The 21,051-nt window shown below is 43.6% G+C and overlaps 1 long non-coding RNA gene across 1 annotated transcript in view; it reads left to right on the top strand.

Annotated features, from left to right (window-relative positions):
* Nucleotides 1–15,108: 15,108 nt before the first annotated feature.
* Nucleotides 15,109–21,051, top strand: part of LOC144683301 (uncharacterized) — a 48,011-nt gene continuing 42,068 nt past the window's right edge. The window contains exon 1 of the long non-coding RNA XR_013577229.1: nt 15,109–15,298. This is a non-coding gene — a long non-coding RNA (uncharacterized LOC144683301). The remainder of the gene's footprint in view (nt 15,299–21,051) is intronic.

The raw sequence follows: 21,051 nt of genomic DNA, 5'->3' as shown, positions 1-21,051 counted from the left end.
GACAAGGTGATGTATCATCACAAGCTGGAAGCAGCATCTTACTGGCAGGGGTCAGGCACAAAAGCAAGTCCTCACCCTGAGAGAGAAGTTGTTGCTCACAGCCACAATTGAGGCCATAGCCATTGGCGAGTTGAAAACATTGAAGGTGTTTGTATGTTTGTACCTAATCCTCCTTCTCATGTTCCCTATTCCCCCTCATCCACATTCTTTTTTGGTTTACAAGCTGTAGATGATCTAAGCATGTATTTTCTGTTCCCTTCCTCAACCCCTTCACATCACTGCAACTTTACCCTTGTGCCTTTACTTTTTCCAGGTATCCTGTGTGGTCAGTGATGCAGGAACAAGAAGTGGAAGTGGAAGAAGAGACTGACTATGTAGCAACATTATCACTCAATATCACACTCGCAGTCACCAGTTCAGATACTGATGCGATGCATACATTAAAAGGCTAGTCTAGGGCAGGATCTACATGGTGAGGTACCAGGCACCAGTGGCTGCAGCCATGGTAGGGGGGAATGGTAGCACAGGTGCCAGCTTGTCAGTGGTGAGGTTGCACACTAGTTCTCCTAAGAGAACTCAAATGAAGACTTCACTGGAGCAGTGCACAGATAAAGGTTGATGGGTAAGCACACAGAAATACTTGGCAGATTGGCAGGCCTTCCAGAAAGACTGTGGTCTCTGTCAATGAGCATGGAAGAGTTTGGCATCAAGCTTCCACAGGGCTTTGTGTAGAGCTGGGTGTCCAGCCTTTCCGGTGTGAACACAGTGGCTAACTCCATGAGAAAACTTATGCACCCGACTATGATACAGCATCTGATGACAGAAGTTTCAGCTTGCATTGCACCACAAGCAGAAGCCACCCAATGTCTGAGTGCTGTAACGGCAGTTCAGACTGAAATCAAGCAGTTTCAGATTACTGTCATCGAGGCTGTTGATAACAGCACGTAAAGGGGCTTGCATCCCTTGTTGTCATGGAGCCACCCTCTGGTTTCTCATGCTGTCTGAAATGTTGATGGTACAGCAGACTGGCGCAGCTTAGAGGCATGTCACTCCAGAGCACAAAAATCAGGCCTGCCTTGCCAGTGCAGTACTGAAAGGGTGCTGCTCTGTCAGAGGTACATCTTTTAGATGAGTCGTCAACGCGAGGCCATTTTTGCCCTCGCAGGTTGGCTTAGTAGTTCCCATTTTGCTATTTTGCAAGAGAGGAGCGGACTTACCTCAGTGTCCTGACCAATATTTATCCCTTTAGTGCATCTAAAGAATGGATTATCTGGTCAATATCACTTTGCTGTTTGTGGGAGCTTGCAGTGTGCAGAGTGATTGCAGTGTTTCTTACATTATAACAGTGGCTAAACTTCAAAATAAGGCCTTCACTGGCTGCAGAACACTTTGAGATGTCAGATGGCTGTGAGAAGCGAGATATAAATACAAGTCTTCCTTCCTTTTTCTTTTATCTTCCTTGTAAATGAAATTTGGGCTGAGCGCAGTCAGAGACAAGGAAATGCAGCTAGAGAGGGAACACCCACATTTTGAAATTTGAGGAATAAATGTTGGCATGGACACCTGGGGAAATCCCTTACCCTTCTTCGAAATTGAGCTATTGGATTTTTGAACTGAGTTAGAGGACAGATTAGGTCTTTGTTTAACATCTCACCCAAAAACAGCACCTCTAAAGGTGCAGAAAGCAGTAAAAAAAATTACATGGAAACATTGTGTAGCATTGTAAGATTCTGGCCCAGGAGTCACAGATTTCCCAAAATGGGAGCCAAGTTAATGAGTGATTTTAAGGGAGTTTATTAAGTATTTTATTAAGAAGCAACAGTTTTAATGTTGTTGCATCAGTTAAATAGACAGGAAAGCATATGACCTTTGACAGATGAGAATGGTCCCAAAGGACAAAAAGACAGATGACACAGAATGTTGATCTCAGTAGCTGGTGGCAGCAGCTTTCTGTTCTCTGGTCAAAGTGTTAGGACGTTCTTCCCCAGTTTTCTTCCGTCTGAGGAAGGCTGAAGCCAGCATGGATCACCTCAAAAAACTCTTTCCTCTCCAAAATTGTTTTACATTTTTTCTCAGACAGTTGGTTTACATATGGGTTATGGGATCCAACCTTTTCAGGAAGGTCTGTGATAGAGACATATCCTTGGCAAAGATAATAGGCTTGTCTTGTGTTTTTCAACCAGCAAGTTACTATGGAAGCTTTCTTCATAAGATTTCTATAATGTTTATTGCAATTCTTAACATCTTATAATGTTTTTGGACAGTGATTTCTTTCAACATGTAACAAACTATTATGAACTCTGAACAGTCTTGCTGGCTTTACAGCAGGGCTCACAAGTTCAGATACATCTGTTCAGGTACAACTAAAATGGTTTCAGAATACCTATGGTCTGCTCTATATCATATCTTGTATGGACTACATTATATTTGTTCAGGAGGAGCCATTCTGGAGACCATAGCCACGATTGCAGGGTTTTTCTCTAATCTCCAATCAATGGTAGAGAAACAGAAAATGCTGGAAATACTCAGCAATTCTGGCAACATCTATGGAGAGAGAAATAGAGTTAACATTTCAGGTTCATCAAAGCTGGAAAATAGTAGAGATGTAATAGGTTTAAAGCAAGCGAGGAAAGAATGGGAGAGGATGAAAGAACTAAATGGAAGATCTGTGTGGAAGCCAGGAGAGATTAAATGACAAATGGGGTGATGATATATGGCAAAAGAGGATGATAATGGGACAAGTAAAGAAACAAGATGGTCAAGGAGAGCTGTAAATGACAGCAGCAGAATCATTACCAGAAGCTGCTGGCTGAAAAATATGTGCAGGGTTTATGATCTTAAATTATTGGGGCTGTAAAACATCTAATCAATAGTTGAGGTGCTGCTCCTTGGGCCTCATTAGAACAGTGTAGGAGGTTGAGCACAGAGAAGACAGAGTGGGAGTGGTGCAGCAAGTTCAAAGTACAGGAAACTCAGGGTCACACTTGTGGAGTGAACAGAGGTGTTCCACAAAGTGATCACCCAACCTGCATACCATCCAGGGCCTTGTTAACCACAATGGAGGAGAATCCTCACTTGAGGAGAAAGGAAAACATATTGGAATGGCATAAAAGGAATGTCACATATTTACAACAGAAGTGACAGGGACAGAGAAACTGGGAGAATGCAATAAAGTCCTTCTAGGAAGCAAAGTGGAAGGAAGTGTAATCAAAGTACCGATGGAATCAATGGGATTACAATGAATATTGGTCATCAGCCTATCCCCAGAAATGGAGATAGAAAAGTCAAGGAAGGGAAGGCAATTGTAAGAAATGGACCATGTGAAGGTGAGAGAAGGGTGGAAATTGAAGCAAAATAAATGAAATTTTGCACTTCAAGTGAAGAGCAGGAAGCAGCACCAATAGTCATTGATTTTTTTAAATTCAATCACGTGTTGTGGGCTTTGCTAGCTGGGCCAGCATTTATTGCCCATCTCTAGTTGCCCTTGAGAAGGTGGTGGTGAGCTGCCTTCTTGAACCATTGCAGTCTATGTGGTGTAGGTACACCAACAGTGCTGTTAGAAAGGGAATTCCAGGATTTTGACTCAGCAACAGTGAAGGAATGGCGATATATTTCCAAGTCAGGATGGTGAGTGACTTGGAGGGGAACTTCCAGGTGGTGGTGTTCCCTAGAAGGTTTTCCTTCTAGATGGTTGCAGTCGTGGGTTTGGAAGGTGCTGTCTAAGGAGCCTTGGTAGACTCCTGCAGTGCATCTTGTAAATGGTACACACTGCTGCAGCTGTGTGTTAGTGGTGGAGGGAGTGAATGTTTGTGGTTGTGGTACCAATCAAGTGGGCTGCTTTGTCCTGGATGTTGTCAAGCTTCTTAAGTGTTGTGGGAGCTGCACTCATCCAGGCAAGTGGAAAGTATTCCATCACAATCCTGACTTATGGCTTTTAGATGGTGGACAGGCTTTGGGGAGTCAGGAAGTGGGTTATTTATCGCACGATTTCTAGCCTCTGACCTGCTCTTGCAGTCTCAGTATTTATATGGCTAGTCCAGTTCAGTTTCTGGCCAATGGTAGTCCCCAGGATGTTGATAGTGGGGGATTCAGTGATGGTAATGCCATTGAACATCAGTGGGCAATGGTTAGATTCTGTCTTATTGGAGACAGTCATTGCCTGGCACTTGTGTGGCATGAATGTTACTTGCCATTTGTCAGCCCAAACCTGGATGTTGTCCAGCTCTTGCTGCATTTGGACATGGACTGCTTCGGTATCTGAGGAGTCACGAATGGTGCTGAACATTATGCAATCATCAGTGAACATCCCCACTTCTGACCATATGATGGAAGGAATGTCATTGATGAAGCAGCTGAAGATGGTTGGGCCAAGGACACTACCCTGAGGAACTCCTGCAGTGATGTCCTGGAGCTGAGATGATAGACCTCCAACAACCACAACCACCTTCTTTGTGCTAGGTATGACTCCAGCCAACAGCATTCTCCCCCTGATTCCCATTGACACCAGTTTTGCTAGGGCTCCTTGATGACACACTGTGTCAAATGTGGCCTTGATGTCAAGGGCATTCACCCCCACCTCACCTCGGGAGCTCTTTTGTCCGTGTTTGAAGCAAGGCTGTAATGAGGTCAGGTGTTGAGTGACCCTGGCGGAACCCAATCTGGGCGTCAATGACTGGGCTATTGCTAGGCCAGTGCCGCTTGATAGCACTGTGATGACCCCTTCCATTACTTTACTGATGATCAAGAGTAGACTGATGCGGCATAATTGGCCGAGTTGGATTTGTCCTGCTTTTGTGCACAGGACATAACTGGGAACTTTCCACATATCCAGGTAGTGCTTTAGCTGTACTGAAGCAGCTTGGCTAGGGACACGGCAAGTTCTGGAGCACAAGCCTTCAGTACTATTGCCAGAATATTGTCAGGGCCCATAGACTTTGCACTATCCAGTGCCTTCAGCTGTTTCTTGATATCACGTGCAGTGAATCGAATTGACTGAAGACTGGTATCTGTGATGCTGGGGACCACTGGAGATGGCTGAGATGGATCATCCACTCTACACTTCTGGCTCATGATTGTAGTAAATGCTTCAGCCTTATCTTTTGCACTGATGTGCTGGGCTCCCCCATCATTGAGGATGGGGATATTTGTGGAGTCTCCTCCTCCAGTGAGTTGTTTAAGTGTCCACCAGATTCACGACTGGATGTGGCAGGACTGCAGAGCTTAGATCTGGTTGGTTGTGGGATCACTTAGCTCTTTATGCCGTTTGGCACACAAGTAGTCCTGTGTTATAGCTTCACCAGGTTGGCATCTCATTTTTTTTTGGTGTGCCTTGTGCTGTTCCTGGCATGCCATCTTGCACTCATATTGAACTAGGGTTGATCCCCTGGCTTGATGGTAATGGTAGAGTGGGGGATATGCTGGGGCACGAGGTTACAGATTGTGTTTGAGTACAGTTCTGTTGCTGCTGTTGGCCCACAGCACCTCATTGATGCCCAGTCTTGAGTTGCTAGCTCTATTCGAAATCTATCCCATTTAGCACAGTGGTAGTGCCACACAACACAATGGAGTGTATCCTCAATGTGAAGACAGGACTTCACCTCCACAACAACTGTGTGGTGCTCACTCCTGGAAGCAGGCAGTTGGTGAGGATGAGGTCAAGTACATTTTTCCCTCTTCTTGGTTCCTTCACTACTTGCCACAGGCCCAATCTAGCAGCCATGTAATTTAGGACTTGGCCATTAGTAGTGCCACCGAGCCACTCTTGGTGATGGACATTGAAGTCCCCCACCGAAAGTACATTCTGCACCCTTTCCACCCTCAGTGCTTCCTCCAAGTTGGTGTTCAACATGGAGGAGCACTAATTCATCAGCTGAGGGAGGGCGATATGTGGTAATCAGCAGGAGGTTTCCTTACCCATGTTTGGCCTGACTCATGGAGTCCAGAGTCGATGTTGAGGGCTACCAGGGCAACTCCCTCCCAACTGTAAACCAGTGTGCCGCCGCCTCTGCCGGTGGGATAGGATAAATCCAGGGATGGTGATGGTGTCTGTAAGGTATGATTCCATGAGGATGACTATGTCAGGCTGTTGCTTGACTAGTCTGGGAGGTTGTGAGAGGCTGAGGGGGGCTAGCCCCCAGATGTTAGTAAGGAGGATTTTGCAGGGTTGACATTAAAATGGCATTGTCATTTCCAGTGCCTAGGTTGATGCCAGGTGGTCCATTCAGTTTCATTCCTATTTTGAGGCTTTGATGCAACTGAGTGGCTTGCTCAGCCATTTCAGAGTGGCTCTAGAGTCACATGTCCTTCCTTAAATGACATTAGTAAATTTTTACAGCAACCAACAACAATTTCATTCCAGATTTTTATTGGATTCAAATTCCACCACCTGCCAGATTTGAACCCAGGTCCCCAGCCCATTACCCTGGCTCTCTGGATTATTAGTCCAGTGACAATACCACTAGGCCATCACCTCCCTATGCATACAAAAGTGGTGAAAGGATTCGTTTTTGCCTTACACCATTATCCCTTTTGTCATTTGGTCATTACTAACTCCCACACTATATCAGATTCCTGGTTTATCTTAAATTACGGGTATCACAAAAGGTTCCTGAGAACTAGGTGTTAATTTGCAGGACAAGGTGACTAACGCTGCATACAAGTTTGTCTTTGACGGCATATCTTTCCTGCTATAAAATTGAGAAAATTGTTTTTTGGGGCTTTCAAGGTAATGTATCAATTCTATCAATTGCTCCCTGCACCTGAGGCAATCCTGCCACTTATGCAATTATCCTGCTCACTCTCCTTTGCATAAAGTAACAAACCATGAGACCAATCTGCAGAGAGGACCTATGATATTCTTCACACAGTAGTGAGCTGCTGCCTGGCCAATGTGTCAAAGACCACTTGAAGATGTCTGGAAAGATCCAGTGGGAATGAAATTCAAGGCAGTAGTCATTTTCACTGCTTCAAACAATCTTGGGATCCTCATTGAAGTGAACTGTAGATATTTGTCCACCAGCTATCATAACACTCCAATAGCCTTCTAAATCTCCAAATGTCTCCAAATGCATTGCCTAGTTAAGAAAATCAAGGTAGAATTTAACTGAAAACATAATTACAGCACTCAAAGCTGGTTTTGTTTCATGTAAAGACATGAAGCTGGCTCTCCTCTGCTTCAAGCCTGAGGAATGCTCAGTCCCAGGTGCAAAGCAAGGGAAAAAGGGAAGATTTATGACACCAAGCATGGGGGAAGAGTGTCTGCCAGTTCTCCCGATCTCTCACCATAACCTAGCTGGAAGATCGATGGGAACCCCTGGTGAAACAACGTAAATGGCACCAATTTTCTTAAGCATTCTGTCAATCTCCTATTGGAGAAATCACATAGAAATTCCAGGCAAAGATTTCCATGGATTTTCTTTCCCCCAGGATTTCTAAAGTTTCGCATGAGGTGTGGAGGGTGCCCTTGTAAATAAATCAAGAGTGACAGCAACTACTATCATATTTCCTCTCTCAATACTGGGCTGGCACCCATTAGGAAGGGCAGCCAGTAATGTTGGATCCAGCCTCCTCCAATTAGAGAAGCTGAGAGAGACAGGCAGAGGACACAAAAGGATGTGTGCCATCTTTTCCCCATCTTCATTTGGCCTTTGAGGTTGGAGACCCCCCTGGCTCCTGTACAGCTGTTAGAAGGCCCTACAGCTGGCAGTCATTGCTGGTGTGAGGGTTGTTGCTATTTGTTATTTTTCTTAATGAGGTTGATGTAAGAGTTGGTGAAATGATCTGCAGGTTTGTAACTGATACTAAGATATGTGCAATGGTCAGGATTTTGGAGGATGTTCGACTACTACGTAAGGATCTAGATGTACTGAGAGATTAGACCTGTGGTGGCAGATGTTGTTTAAATTAGAAAAATGCAGTGTTATGCATGTGGCCAGGATGAATGCTGGATTTACAAACACCCTTCAGGAAAAATAATTAAAATTTGTGTTGAAGAAAGAAAGATCTAGCTGTAATAGCAAGTAGATCTCTAAAGGTCATAACTGCCAAGAAGCAATAGCTAGAGTGAACATACTGGTAAAGTGTACTACAAGATAATTCACTTTAAACAAGGCATGTTATTTTTTCCATGTACAAGACATTGTAACAACCTCTTTTAGAATAATGTGTTCAGGTTTAGTCCACTCACATGGAGGGTAATATTGAAGCTTTGGAAATTGCAATGCAGAAGAGGGCCACTAGATTAATTCCAGTCTAAGAATTTTAGTTACCGGGATAGGTTCAAAGAGCTGTGTCTCTACGCTCTAGAGGCGTGCAGGTTTAGGGGTGCATTGACTGAGGTTTAGAGGGTGGTGATGGGTTTAGGTTGTGTTTTTGTAGACGATTTATTTTCATTAAATACATTATGGAGGGCCAGGCATTGCATATCTTTATCTTTATGTCAGGCCAGAACTAGGTTAGAAGTTATGAAGTGATTATTTTTCCAAAGAATGTTGGATCTGTGGAACAATTAATACGGTGAACACGGATTCAAATTCCTTCATGCGAGAGCTAGATCTGTTTCCATCTCCAGCAGAGATCCCCTCAAAATAACATTAATCAGGGCTAGAGTGGTCTCTTGAATTAGTTTTAATCATCTAAAAGGCTGAGAGGAGAGAGGAATTTTTCAGACTTCTGTCCCTAATTCGTCTAGGTTTTTATATGTTGCATCGCCTCTCCCAGTCGATTCCATGTCTTCCGACTGGAAAGCACATATCATGTGATGCACAAGAAATTTCATTAATATAAAGCAAACTGGATGGAACAGTAGGTCTTCTCCTGTTTGACATTTTTCATTTATTCAAATCTCTTTATTGCATGCCACTTAAATCAGCAGCAACGCTTGCAATTTCCAAATCTTTTCCATGCCCAAGGTCCTGACAAAGGATAGATTTTTACCTCAGATGCATAGCACCAAGAGGAAGGTCTTATGGATCAGCAGGAAGTGCCCTACCTCTGAGCCAGAAGCTGGGTTCAAGTCCTGCTGCCGGACTTGTTGGTAGGGAAGAAGTGTTCAGATATGGCCAAACAGATTGACAATGAGCCTGTTAACATAAGAAATAGGAGCAGGAGAAGACCATATAGTCCATCAAGCCTGCCCTGCCCTTCAATACCATCATGGCTGAACTTGACCTTCACCTCCACTTTCCTTTCTGCTCCCTGTATCCCTTGATTCCCTGACAGACCAAAAATCAGTCTATCTTAGCCTTAAATATATTCAATGATGGCATATCTACAACCCTCTGGGGTAGAGAATTCCAAAGATTCACCACCCTTTGAGTGAAGAGATTTCTTCTCATCTCAGTCCTAAATGATCGACCCCTTAATTTAGATCTCCCAGCCAGGGTACACAATGCCTCATTGTCTGCCCTGTCAAGTCCCTTCAAAATCTTAAATGTTTAAATGAGATCACTTCTCATTCTTCTAAACTCCAGACGCCCAATTTACTCAGCCTTTGATCATAGGACAACCCTCTCATCTCAAGGACCATTTTAGTGAACCTTCGCTGTATTGCCTCCAATGCAGTATATCCTTCCTTAAATATGGAGACCCAACTTGCACAGTATTCCAGGTGTGGTCTCACCAAAGCCCTGCACAATTGTAGTAAGACTTCTTTATTCTTGTACTCCAATCCCTTTGCAGTAAAGGCCAGCATGCCATTTGCTTTCCTAATAGCTTGCTGCACCTGCATGCCAACTTTTTGTGTTCCTTGAGTATGCCCAGGTCTGTCTGAACATCAACATTTACAAATTTCACACCTTCTAAAAAATATTCTGCTTTTCCATTCTTACAACTGAAATGAATAACCTCAACCATCTTCAGATGCTTCATCAATGACCCTCCTTCCACTAGAAGCTCAGAAGTGGGAATGTTCGCTGATGCTTGCACAATGTTCAGCACCATTCACAACTCGTCAGATACTGAAGCAGTCCATGTCCAAATGCAGAGAGACCTGGAAAATATCCAGGCTTGAGCTGATAAGTGACAAGTAACATTTGCGCCAGACAAGAGCCAGGCAATGACCATCTCCAGCAAGAGAGAATCCAACTGTCACCCCTTGAAATTCAATGGGATTACCATCACTGAATCCTCCAATATCAACATCCTGGGGGGTTACCATTCACCAGAACCTGAACTGGACTAGCCATATAAATACTGTAGCTAGAAGACCAAGTCAGAGGCTAAGAATCCTGTGGCAAGGAACTCATACATTGACTCCCCAAAGCCTGTCCACCATCTACAAGGCACAAGTCAGGAGTGTGATGGAATGCTTTCCACTTGTCTGGATGAGTGCAGCTCACACAACACTCAAGCAGCTTAACACAATCCAGGATAAAGCAGCTCGCTTGCTTGGCACCCCATCCACAAACATTCGCTCCCTCCACCACGATGTACAGTGGCAGCAGTGTGTACCATCTACAAGATGCATTGCAGGATCTCACCAAAGCTTCTTAGACAGCACCTTCCAAACCCCACGACCACTACCATCTAGAAGGACAAGGGCAACAGGCACATGGAAACACCATGGTTCCCCTCCAAGCCACTCACCATCCTGATTTGGAAATATATCACCGTTCCTTCACTGTTGCTGGGTCAAAATCCTGGAAGTCCCTCCCTAACAGCACTGTGGGTGTACTTACACCACATGGACTGTAGCAGTTCAAGAAGACAGCTCACCACCACCTTCTCAAGGGAAATTAGGGATGGGCAATGAATGCTAGCCTAGCCAGCAACGCCCACATCCCATGAATGAATAAAAAAAACTTCTCCACATTATACCCCATCTTCCATATTGTTGCCCACTTACCTAACCTGTCCATATCTTTTTCCAGCCTCTTTGTATCCTCCACATAGCTTGAATTCCCACCTAGCTTTGTATCGTCAGCAAACTTAGACACATTACTCCCTGTTCTTAAAAGGCAAAATTGACATTGCCTTTTCTGCTGGTGTTGCTTTTTGCAGTGGTCTTCTGCAGTATGCCCAGTCTTTCCTGGGTCTTTGAAACAAAACTTGTTTTCTCCAGCTGGTTTCTGTCACATGACTAATACTGGTATTACCTAACCAGAATGGTTTGGAAGTCCAAAGACATCACTACACAATAGATAGATGATGGTCTTTCACACTTAACTTATGGTAACTGGTCTTTTCAGCTCTATTTTGTTAAATTGCAAACTTGGAGACACAGATGCTGTTAGACCTGCTGAGTTTTTCCAGCAATTTTTGTTTTTATTTCAGATTTCCAGCATCCGCAGTATTTTGCTTTTATCTTTGCATTGTAAAGATCAGTTTAATGTTTTAAACTCAATGTAAAGTACAATTATAATCAATAAAAATCTCAGTTTATTTTATCATGTACCTTGACCCTTTGGTAGCCATTCTAGTCAACTTGTGTGTCCATTTTAAAAAATAAGACAGTTCTGAAAAGTTATATATTATGAATAGGACATGTTTTTACTGGGCATGACATGAGGATATTTGTGAAATAGCCTGCTAACACTCACAGTTAAGACACATGAATATTGGATACTTGGAAGAGATACAATACAAAGGCCATGTAAAGTAAGTTGTCAAGTAGCTGTTACTAAATGCACTTCCTGAAAATTGATTGCAATTATTAGCATCTGAACTGCAGCATGATCTAGATACAGAAAACTGTAATGTATATCTGGTGTGACAACATTGTGACTCATTTCGTCAGAAGTTTTACATGGTGAAATAAACTGAGACTTGTATCGATTATAATTGTACTTTATATTGAGTTTAAAGCATTGATCTTAACATTACAATGCAAACATTGGCTTTCATAGGAATTATAAGACCATGAGACCATATGACATAGGAGCAGAAATTAGGCCATTTGGCCCATCAAGTCTGCTCCGCCATTCAATCATGGCTGATAAGTTTCTCAACCCCATTCTCCCGCCTTCTCCCCTTAACCTTTGATCCCCTTACCAATCAAGAACCTATTTATCTCCATCTTAAATACACTCAATGACCTGGCTTCCACAGCCTTCTGTGGCAATGAATTCCATAGATTCACCACTCTCTGGCTAAAGAAGTTTCTCCTCATCTCTGTTCTAAAAGGTCTTCCCTTTACTCTGAGGTTGTGCCCTCGGGTCCTAGTCTCTCCTACTAATGGAAACATCTTCCCCACGTCCACTCTATACAGGCCTTTCAGTATTCTGTAAGTTTCAATCAGATCCTCCCTCACCCTTCTAAACTCCATCGAGTATAGACCCAGAGTCCTCAAATGTTCCTCATGTGTCAAGCCTTTCATTCCTGGGATCGTTCTCGTGAATCTCCTCTGGACCCTCTCCAGGGCCAGCACATCCTTCCTGAGATACGGGGCCCAAAATTGCTCACAATATTCTAAATGTGGTCTGACCAGAGCCTTATAAAGCCTCAGCAGCACATCCCTGCTTTTATATTCTAGTCCTGATAACATATCAAGGTCCAAGTAAATATCAAATGTGCTACATGCTCTGTAATGCATACTCAAGGAATAAATATTTATAATATAACTATCTCAGATGAGATAGATGGGAATTAGATGGTGAGTACATAATATCGATAATTAATACACTGTTTTGCCCTGCTGCACTACCACAAGAAGTAATTGAGGTGACGAGCACAGGTGCATTTTGGGGGAAGCTAGATAAACACATGAAGAGGAAACAAATGGAAGGATGTGTTGGGTTGGATTTTACACCCAGCCCAAACACCACCCCCCGCCCCCACTGGGTGTGTTTTCAGGGTGGGGGGGCAAGTAAAATACAAGGGTTGATAAGCCCACTGCCTTCCTGCCCACCCACACCCCAGTAATAATATGGTGGGCAGCCCGTCCGCTATTTTTTAAAGGATAATCAACAACAATTCAGCTTGTTACCAAGCCAATTGACCTATGGCTGCCCATGCCATAAAACGGTTGGTGTAGGCAGGCAGTGGGACTGGGGAAAAATTCCTGGAAAGGTGGGAAGGAAGGGGGAGGGAAGTCTTCGGGGGGTGCCCTTTGTGCATCAGGGCCACCTCCCCAAAATGTTATCCCCCACTTTGTTCCAACCTGCCTGACCTCCAAAACGCGCCCTGCCTCCCTCTACCCCCCTCCCGGCTCACACCCCTCACGCTGCCTGATCCCTCCCTGCCCTAAAAGCCCAGGACTAACCTGGCTCCAGGATCCATTGAAGTTTTTTACGGGACAGCTTGCAATCCCAGCTGTGCCCACCACTCAGTTCTGGCGTTGCCTAGACTGCTAGAGCTGCCCAATAATCTGACTAACCAGTAGCTCTCGAGGCGGTACTTCCTCCCACTGAGGGGTGGAAGGCCCATTCTCACCTTGTTTGGCCTGCCAGCTGCGTGTAATCACTGAGGGGTGAGCTTCTTTCTGGTGTGTCGACTACTGGCCAACTTTCTTTCTGGTGGTGGGTGGGGAGCGGAAAGCAGTCCTACCTCCTATAAAATCCAGCCCAAAGCTCTGTAATTATTCCATCATCCTAATCTCTGTTTCCATCATGGGATCTCATGCAAACAACAAGTGCCACTAGTGAGCAGATGGTATGATCATTGAACTAAACTGAACGCAGTCTCAGTTTGGATGTAGATTTAAATAGATTATGAGCACATTCAGGTAAGGTATTCCCACAATATATTTTTATTCCAGAGACCTGATCTGTGAGGAGAGGGCAGGCGAAAAATGTTCCATAAAAATGTCAGGAACAGAATCTCCCCTGTAGTTTTTTTAAATGGTAACATTATGCGCAGTGCTTAATTTTATTTTTCTACCACAAAACTTTAGTGCATCTTTGTTCAAACAGATGGCATCTCTGGACATCCCGATCAACTGTTAATTACCTGGAGTGGGCTGGATCACCAGTCCCAGGTCATTCTCCCAGACAACATTTAGTTAGCCTGGAAAATATCTTAATTTGTATGTTTGGGAAAGGAGGTTTAGCGCTCAAACAAACATGTCGGAGGCAAATCTATTCTATTCTTCAAGCTCAAAACTGACTAGAATAGTCCAGCACAGAAGGAAGGCATCAGCCCCATCCCCCACTGATCTTTCAATATTTGTTTAAATATATAGCGGAAAGGCTGGCAATTTTGGCACCGCTCACCTGGCAACAGCTTGGGCTGGGCAGTGTCATGGTAATATTTAATTGTGGTAGTGGACTCCAGTATTAGATACAATACGGTACTCTGCACTATAGATGGGGTCACCTGACCTGGGAGTTGATAACAAATGTTGGAGCCTGTCTTGATAGAATTTAGTTACTACAGAAATATGTGTTTACATTAGGAAAATTTGTTATCAATGAAGTTAGCTCAGCTACAATGTTGACGGCCTGTGTGCATCAGTGAAACAAAGAACAAGACATTGGACAGAATTTTCCCCCCTTTGAGGGGGTTGTGCGGGGGGCGGGCGGAAGCGGGCGCGAACCTGATCGGCGCCTCCGATCGGGGATATGCCTCCATTTTACGTGGGCGGGCCAATTAAGGCCCGCCCAGCGTGACAAGCGCCCGGAAGTGCTGAGCGCTCCCTGTGCAGGCGGGGTGGGGGGGGGGGGGGGGGGTGGGGGGGCGGGGTGGAATCCCTGATTTGGGGCCTGCGCTCTTTCACTCATGCGTGTGAAAGAGCACAGAAATCTCCCTGAGGCACAGAGCTGCCTCAGGGATATATTAGTTTCATTATGACACATTGAAGAAAGGTAAAAAAAACATTTAAGGACATGTCCTCTCATGTGAAGCTGCCACATGAGCTGGAACATGTCCAATAATTTTTAAAAAATTTTTAATTTAATTAATAAACCCTTCATGAAACCTCATCCCGCCCGTGGATGAGGTTTCATGAAAAATGCGAAGGCCGCCAGGGCTCTTCGCCTGCCCGTCAACCTTAAGGTTGGACGGGCAGCATTCTTAACAACTTTAATTACTTTCTTAATGGCCTTAAAGGCCTTTGACAGTTCAGCAGCCGAGTTGGCTGCGCGTCCGCTGAACTGGCAATCTAAATGACGCGCAGTGATGTTGGGACGCCTGCCCGACATCACCGCGCGTCATTTTACGTGTTGGCGAGCAGGCCCCGCCCCCGCTCACCGACCGGAAAATTCTTCCCATGGTGTTAGAAGTAAACTCAATGCAACAATGGATGTTTTGAAACCACTGACAGAGCTCAGTTTGGAGGGAAATCTCACCGAAAACTGGAAGAGGTTCTGGCAGTGATTCGAGCTGTACCTTACAGCGACAGGCAGTGAAAAAAAAAGACCCTCAAGTACAATTTTCCATCTTTATTCATGTAGCAGGGGAAGCGGCCCTAGAAGTCTATAATACTTTCACATTTGAAAACGATGAGAAATGAAATGACTTGAAAGAAATAATAGAAAAATTTGAAGCCTACTGCAGCCCTAAGAAAAACATCACGTATGAAAGATACTGATTTTTTAAGTGCATGCAAGGCTGTGACAACATTAGTCAATAAAGTAACAAAGCTGAGAAAATGAGCTAAATCGTGTGAATTTGGAGAGCTTGAGGAATCACTCATCTGAGATAGAATAATTCACGGAATCGCAAATGACACACTGAGAGAACGACTTTTGAAAGAAGTTTATCTCATGCTGGAGAAAGCAATAACTATCTGCAAAGACAACAAAATGCCAGATTAAACCAATGACAAAAGATGATAAACTGCACACGGTCAATCAGTTAGATGCAGTTAAACAGCCCTGGGAAAGAATAAATAGACAGTTTGAACGTAAAAAGAACAAAACTGCTATTAAAGCATTTAAATGCAGCTGATGAGGAACAGAGCATTTATCACATAGTTGTCCAGCCTATGGTAAGCAGTGTAAGAACTGTAATAAACTAAATCACTTCGCTAAGATGTGTAAATCGAAGAAAGTGTACACGATTGAGACAGACACTGAAGCGGAACTTTTCGTTAGTGCAGTAGAAGGTTGATTTTAAAATTGACAACATGATGATGAATTTCAAGCTTGACACAGGTGCACAAGCAAATGTCATTCCCATAAACCTGTATCATAAGATAAGCAAAGAAAAACAGCTAACTAAAACAAAAGTGAAGCTGTCCACTTATACAGGTGAAATAATTGCAGTAGGAGGCAAGTGCATACTTAAAGTGAACCACAAAAAACAGTCTCAAGCACTTCTATTCATAGTGGTGAAAACTGACGCAACCTGCATTCTTAAAATCAAAGCTTGTGAAAATCTAAAGCTAATCAACAGAATAATGACTGCCACCTCTGATATTCTGAGCGAATATAAAGATGTGTTCCAGGGGATTGGTTGCCTAAAAGGGGAACACACCATCAAGATTGACAAAACTGTGACACCAAAATACACCCGCCCAGGAAAATACCAGTAATGCTGAGAGACCGACTGAAAGCAGAGTCGGATAGAATGGAGAAACTTCACATCTTCAAGAAAATTGAAGGAAAGACAAAGTGGGTTAATCCAATTGTAACTGTAGAAAAATCAGATGGGTATCTGTGAGTCTGTCTGGGTCCCAGAGACCTAAACTAGGCACTACAAAGAGAGCATTACCAGCTGCCCACAGTAGAAGAGATCACGTGTAAACTAGCTGATGCTAAGTACTATTCAGTCTTGGATGCGAGTTCAGGCTTCTGGCAGCTCAAGCTGGATGAATGCAGTTCCTATGTCTGTACCTTCAACATACCGTACCGGCGATATAGGTTTTTACGCTTACATTTGGTATTAATTCAGCTCCAGAGGTGTTCCACAGAACAGTAAAGAAGCTGTTTGAAGGGTTAGAGGGTGTGGAAACCTAGATCAACGATGTGCTGGTCTGGGTAGCTTCACGAGAAGAACACGACTACAGGCTAAGGCAGGTGCTGGCCAGAGCTAAAGAAAGGAATCTCAAGTTGGAGAAGGCAAAGTGCAAAATAGGTATTCATGAAATCAAGTATTTGGGACATGTGCTAATAAGTGAGGGACTGAAGCCGGACCTGAGTAAAATCGAAGCAGTAATGAACATGCCACCCCAGAATGTAAGAAAGACTTGGAGAGGTTTTTGGGAATGGTGACTTATCTTGGGAAATTCATTCTGAAAATGTCAGACCTGACAGTATCTCTCAGAGAACTTCTACAAAATTATGTGGAATGGTACTGGGAACAAAGTCACTAGGAAGCTTTGACCAGTCTGAAGAGAACAGTCTGACTCAGGCATCAGTGTTAAAGTAAGACTGACAATGTCAGTCAGCTGGTCAAGATCTCAATGAACACTTCAAAGACTGGCTTGGGAGCTGTCCTCTTGCAAAATGAGGCACCAGTGGCATACGCTTCGAAGGCAATGACTGAAGCAGGGGTATGCCCAAATAGAGAAAGAAATGCTAACAATTGTTTTTGGCCTAGAACGCTTCCATCAGTTTGTTTGTGCCAAAGACGTAGAGGTAGAGTCTGATTGTAAGCCTTTGGAAGCTGCACTTAAAAAGCCCCTGAGCTGTGCACCACCAAGTATCCAAAGATTACTAATGCATCTGCAGAGTACCAGGTCAGAGTTAAATACAAACCGGGCAAGGAAATGTACATGGCAGACAGTCTGTCACGTGCATACCTACCCATCATGGAGGAAAAGGATAAAGAAACGGAAGCACAGATTCACATGCTGACAAAGAACTTACCTGTGGCTGTAACCAAACTGGATGAGATCAGGGAAGCGACCAAGAACGACGCCACCCTAAGAAAACTGCAGCAGATTGTGCAAACTGGTTGGCCCACACATTGCTGTACAAGAGTACTGGAACTTTTGTGAGGAACTCCATGAGCAGAAGGAATACTTTTCAAGAGAGAAAAGATCATAATTCCTGCAACACTGAGGAAAGAAGAGCTGCAGCGCATACATGAATGTCACCTTGGCGTAGAAACATGCAGGAGAAGAGCTCGAGATGTAAGGTATTGGCCTGGGATGGGACCACAAATTGGTGAAAAGGTGAATGCGTGCGCAGTGTGCCAAAGGTACAATGAATCACAACAAAAATAACCACTTCAACCACACAGTGTTCCAGAGAGGCCCTGGCAGAAAATTGGACTTGTCTTGTTCACATTTGACAGCAGTGAGTACCTACCAGCAGTAGATTATTACTCAAAGTATTTTTGAATCTGTGCTGCTGAGGAATGATAGCAAGAGCATCACTGTGACAAGTCATTTAAAATCAATTTTTGCTCGTCACGACATACCTGAAGTGCTCATCTCAGATAAGAGCCCACAATTCTCGGGCACTAAGTTTCACAAATTTGTACAAGACTGGGAGTTTTGCCACATTACGTCAAGTCCCAAATATCCGCAATCCAATGGAATGGTGAAATGTACCGTGCAAACCTTAAAACACCTGTTGAAGAAGGCAAAGGCGGACGGAATAGACCCCTACCTGGCTCTGCTGGATTTCAGGAATACTCCATTAGAGGGCATTGGATCATCTCAAGCACAGCTCCTGATGGGGAGAAGACTGGAATCTAATCTTCCAATTGTGCCCCAACTGTTATTTCCACAGCCAGTGAGTTACACCACGCAGGACCTTCTCAAACTGAGTCAGCAGAAACAGAAACAGTACTTTGATCAAGGCGCCTGACCTCTACCTGACCTGAACATGGGAGAGACAGTGAGGATTCAGACTGAAGGGATCTGGAATCCTGCTGGTATCACAGGAATCACAGGAGAACCAAGGTCTTACATAATGCAGACTCCAAACGTACAACAGTACAGGAGAAACTGGAAATTCTTACAGAAAACAAATGAAATGCACTCCTGCACTGAACCAGAAAGTGCAGCTGAAGGTCAAAATCCAGAATACACCGGTGAAGCAACAGATAACCAGACAAAGCCTGAGAGTCCTGAATGCTATCCAAGGTGTGCTAGTGACACAGAGCTGGAGAAGGCCCTTGTCCTTCAAAATCACCTCTGTCACCATTCAGAATATTCAGTGGAAGAATTGTGAAAAAAACCCCACAGAAATACAGAGATGAGTAAAAGTCAAAACAGACTGATGAAAACAGAGTGATGAAGAATAAATAAAAGACTTTGTGTACATGAGTTGTATAAAAGTTTGTTTTTAAAAAAAGGGAAATGTCATGATAAATGTTAACTGTGGTAGTGGACTCCAGTGTTAGATACTATACAGTACTTTATACTCGAGATGGGGGTCACCTGACCTTGGAGCTGAAGTCGGATTTAATCAGGAGCACAATATCTTGCAATGACTGCCAAACATGGAACATCATTTATACCCATGCTCTCATCGAGTGCAACACTAACCATCGTTGTGTCTTTTCATGCAGTTGTCTGCTTTTCGTTAATGCTTCCTGCCATTTCACTTACGCATCTCAATGATTCTGGTAAAGATAGGCATTTCTTTCATTTTAGATATGATCGCACCCTTTATTTGGCAGATCATTGAACACAACCTCCGAACTGCTGAGAAAAGCTCCCTTTATATATTGCCCATCTGAAAACGGCTTTCCGTTTTTTGCAATGCACTGTGCAATTTTGTAACTTCCTTCTGTGGCTTGATTTTTACTTACATTTAAGGATTTAAAAATGTTGCTTTGTTTCTCATATTCTGCTACTGCCTGTTTCCTCATGCTTCATTTGAAAATGTCGTTGGGCACTTGATGTGCAACAAACACTTTCATAACAGAAAGCACAGACAGCGCGTTCCTTCTCTTGAATAAATCGAATTTCATCAAGAAGGCTAAACTGAATGGACATCTAACTTTGCTTTCTTAGGGACTGATATTTTGTCAAATGTACCCCACAATTTACAGTGAAAAAAATCACAACAAAAATCATGACAAATCACAACGTCAAACATTGATCTGCATTACTTGATACTGGTGTAAGCAGGAAATCGGGACTTTAAAATATCGCAGTAATGAATAAAACACAAGCATTTACTATTTAAATTCTATACATATTTTATCAATGTAACTACCTTCCCAGGGTGAGTAACAAAATGTTTTTTCCTTTAGAACCTTTTGTGCCATTAATTGGACTAGCAGTGCAAGTGCCACTCAAAATCACCTCACGTGCCACCTTTGACATGCGTGTCATAGGTTGCTGACCCTTTTTTTTATTAGTTCATGGGATATGGGAGTATCGCAGGCCAGGCCAGCATTTCTCACCCATCCCCAGTTCAGACAGCATGTCAGAGTCAACCACATTGTTGTGGGTCTGGAGTCACATGTAGGCCAGGCCAGGTAAGGACAGCAGTTTTCTTTCCCCAAAGGACGTTAGTGAATCAGATGGGCTTTTACAACAATCAGCAATGATTTCATGGTCATCATCAGACTTTTAATTCCAGATTTTTATTGAATTTAAATTCCACCATCTGCCATAGCAGGATCCAAACCCAGATCCCCAGAGTGTTACCCTGAGTCTCTGGATTACTAGTCTAGCGACAAAACCACTGCGCCATCGCTTCCCGCTGTGATATAGTATAAGACCTGCACATAACCCTAAAGAGCAAGAGCTCACTTGTATAATGAAACAACCCTGGTAACAAGAGATATGATAGAATAGAAGTCAAAGAAAGGGCTATAGGGATTTAATCCCTTTACTTACAATAGAATCTGACGCGATGGTGAAGTTAATTTATGGAGCAGCTTTATTAAGAGAAACGTAGGACACACTTATGCACTAAAGGTAAAGTTCAGGCACTGAGTTACAAAGCAGCACAAGCTATATGCTTCCCATGTCATATCTGTGTTATGGTATAAAGATGAGACCACTTGAGCTTGTGAGTTTTTTAGTAAGCAAAGGTTTTATTCCAGCATATGCTGGGTGGATACAGCCTAAGGTTATACAGTGTGTCTTTCTGACACCAAGGCTGAGTAGCATATTTATATCTTTTAGTTATCATATTTCACTATACTGTATACATAGTCTCCAGTTACACACCTAATCGAGTGGCTCGGTAGCACCACAACTGACCAAGCTGGCCGAGTCCTAAATGACATAGCCTCCAAACTGGGTCTGCAGCAGTTGGTGAGGAA

This window comes from Cetorhinus maximus, chromosome 8, assembly GCF_964194155.1.
Source record: "Cetorhinus maximus chromosome 8, sCetMax3.hap1.1, whole genome shotgun sequence".
Lineage (NCBI taxonomy): Eukaryota > Metazoa > Chordata > Chondrichthyes > Lamniformes > Cetorhinidae > Cetorhinus > Cetorhinus maximus.
This window is presented reverse-complemented; position numbering and strand designations above follow the sequence as displayed.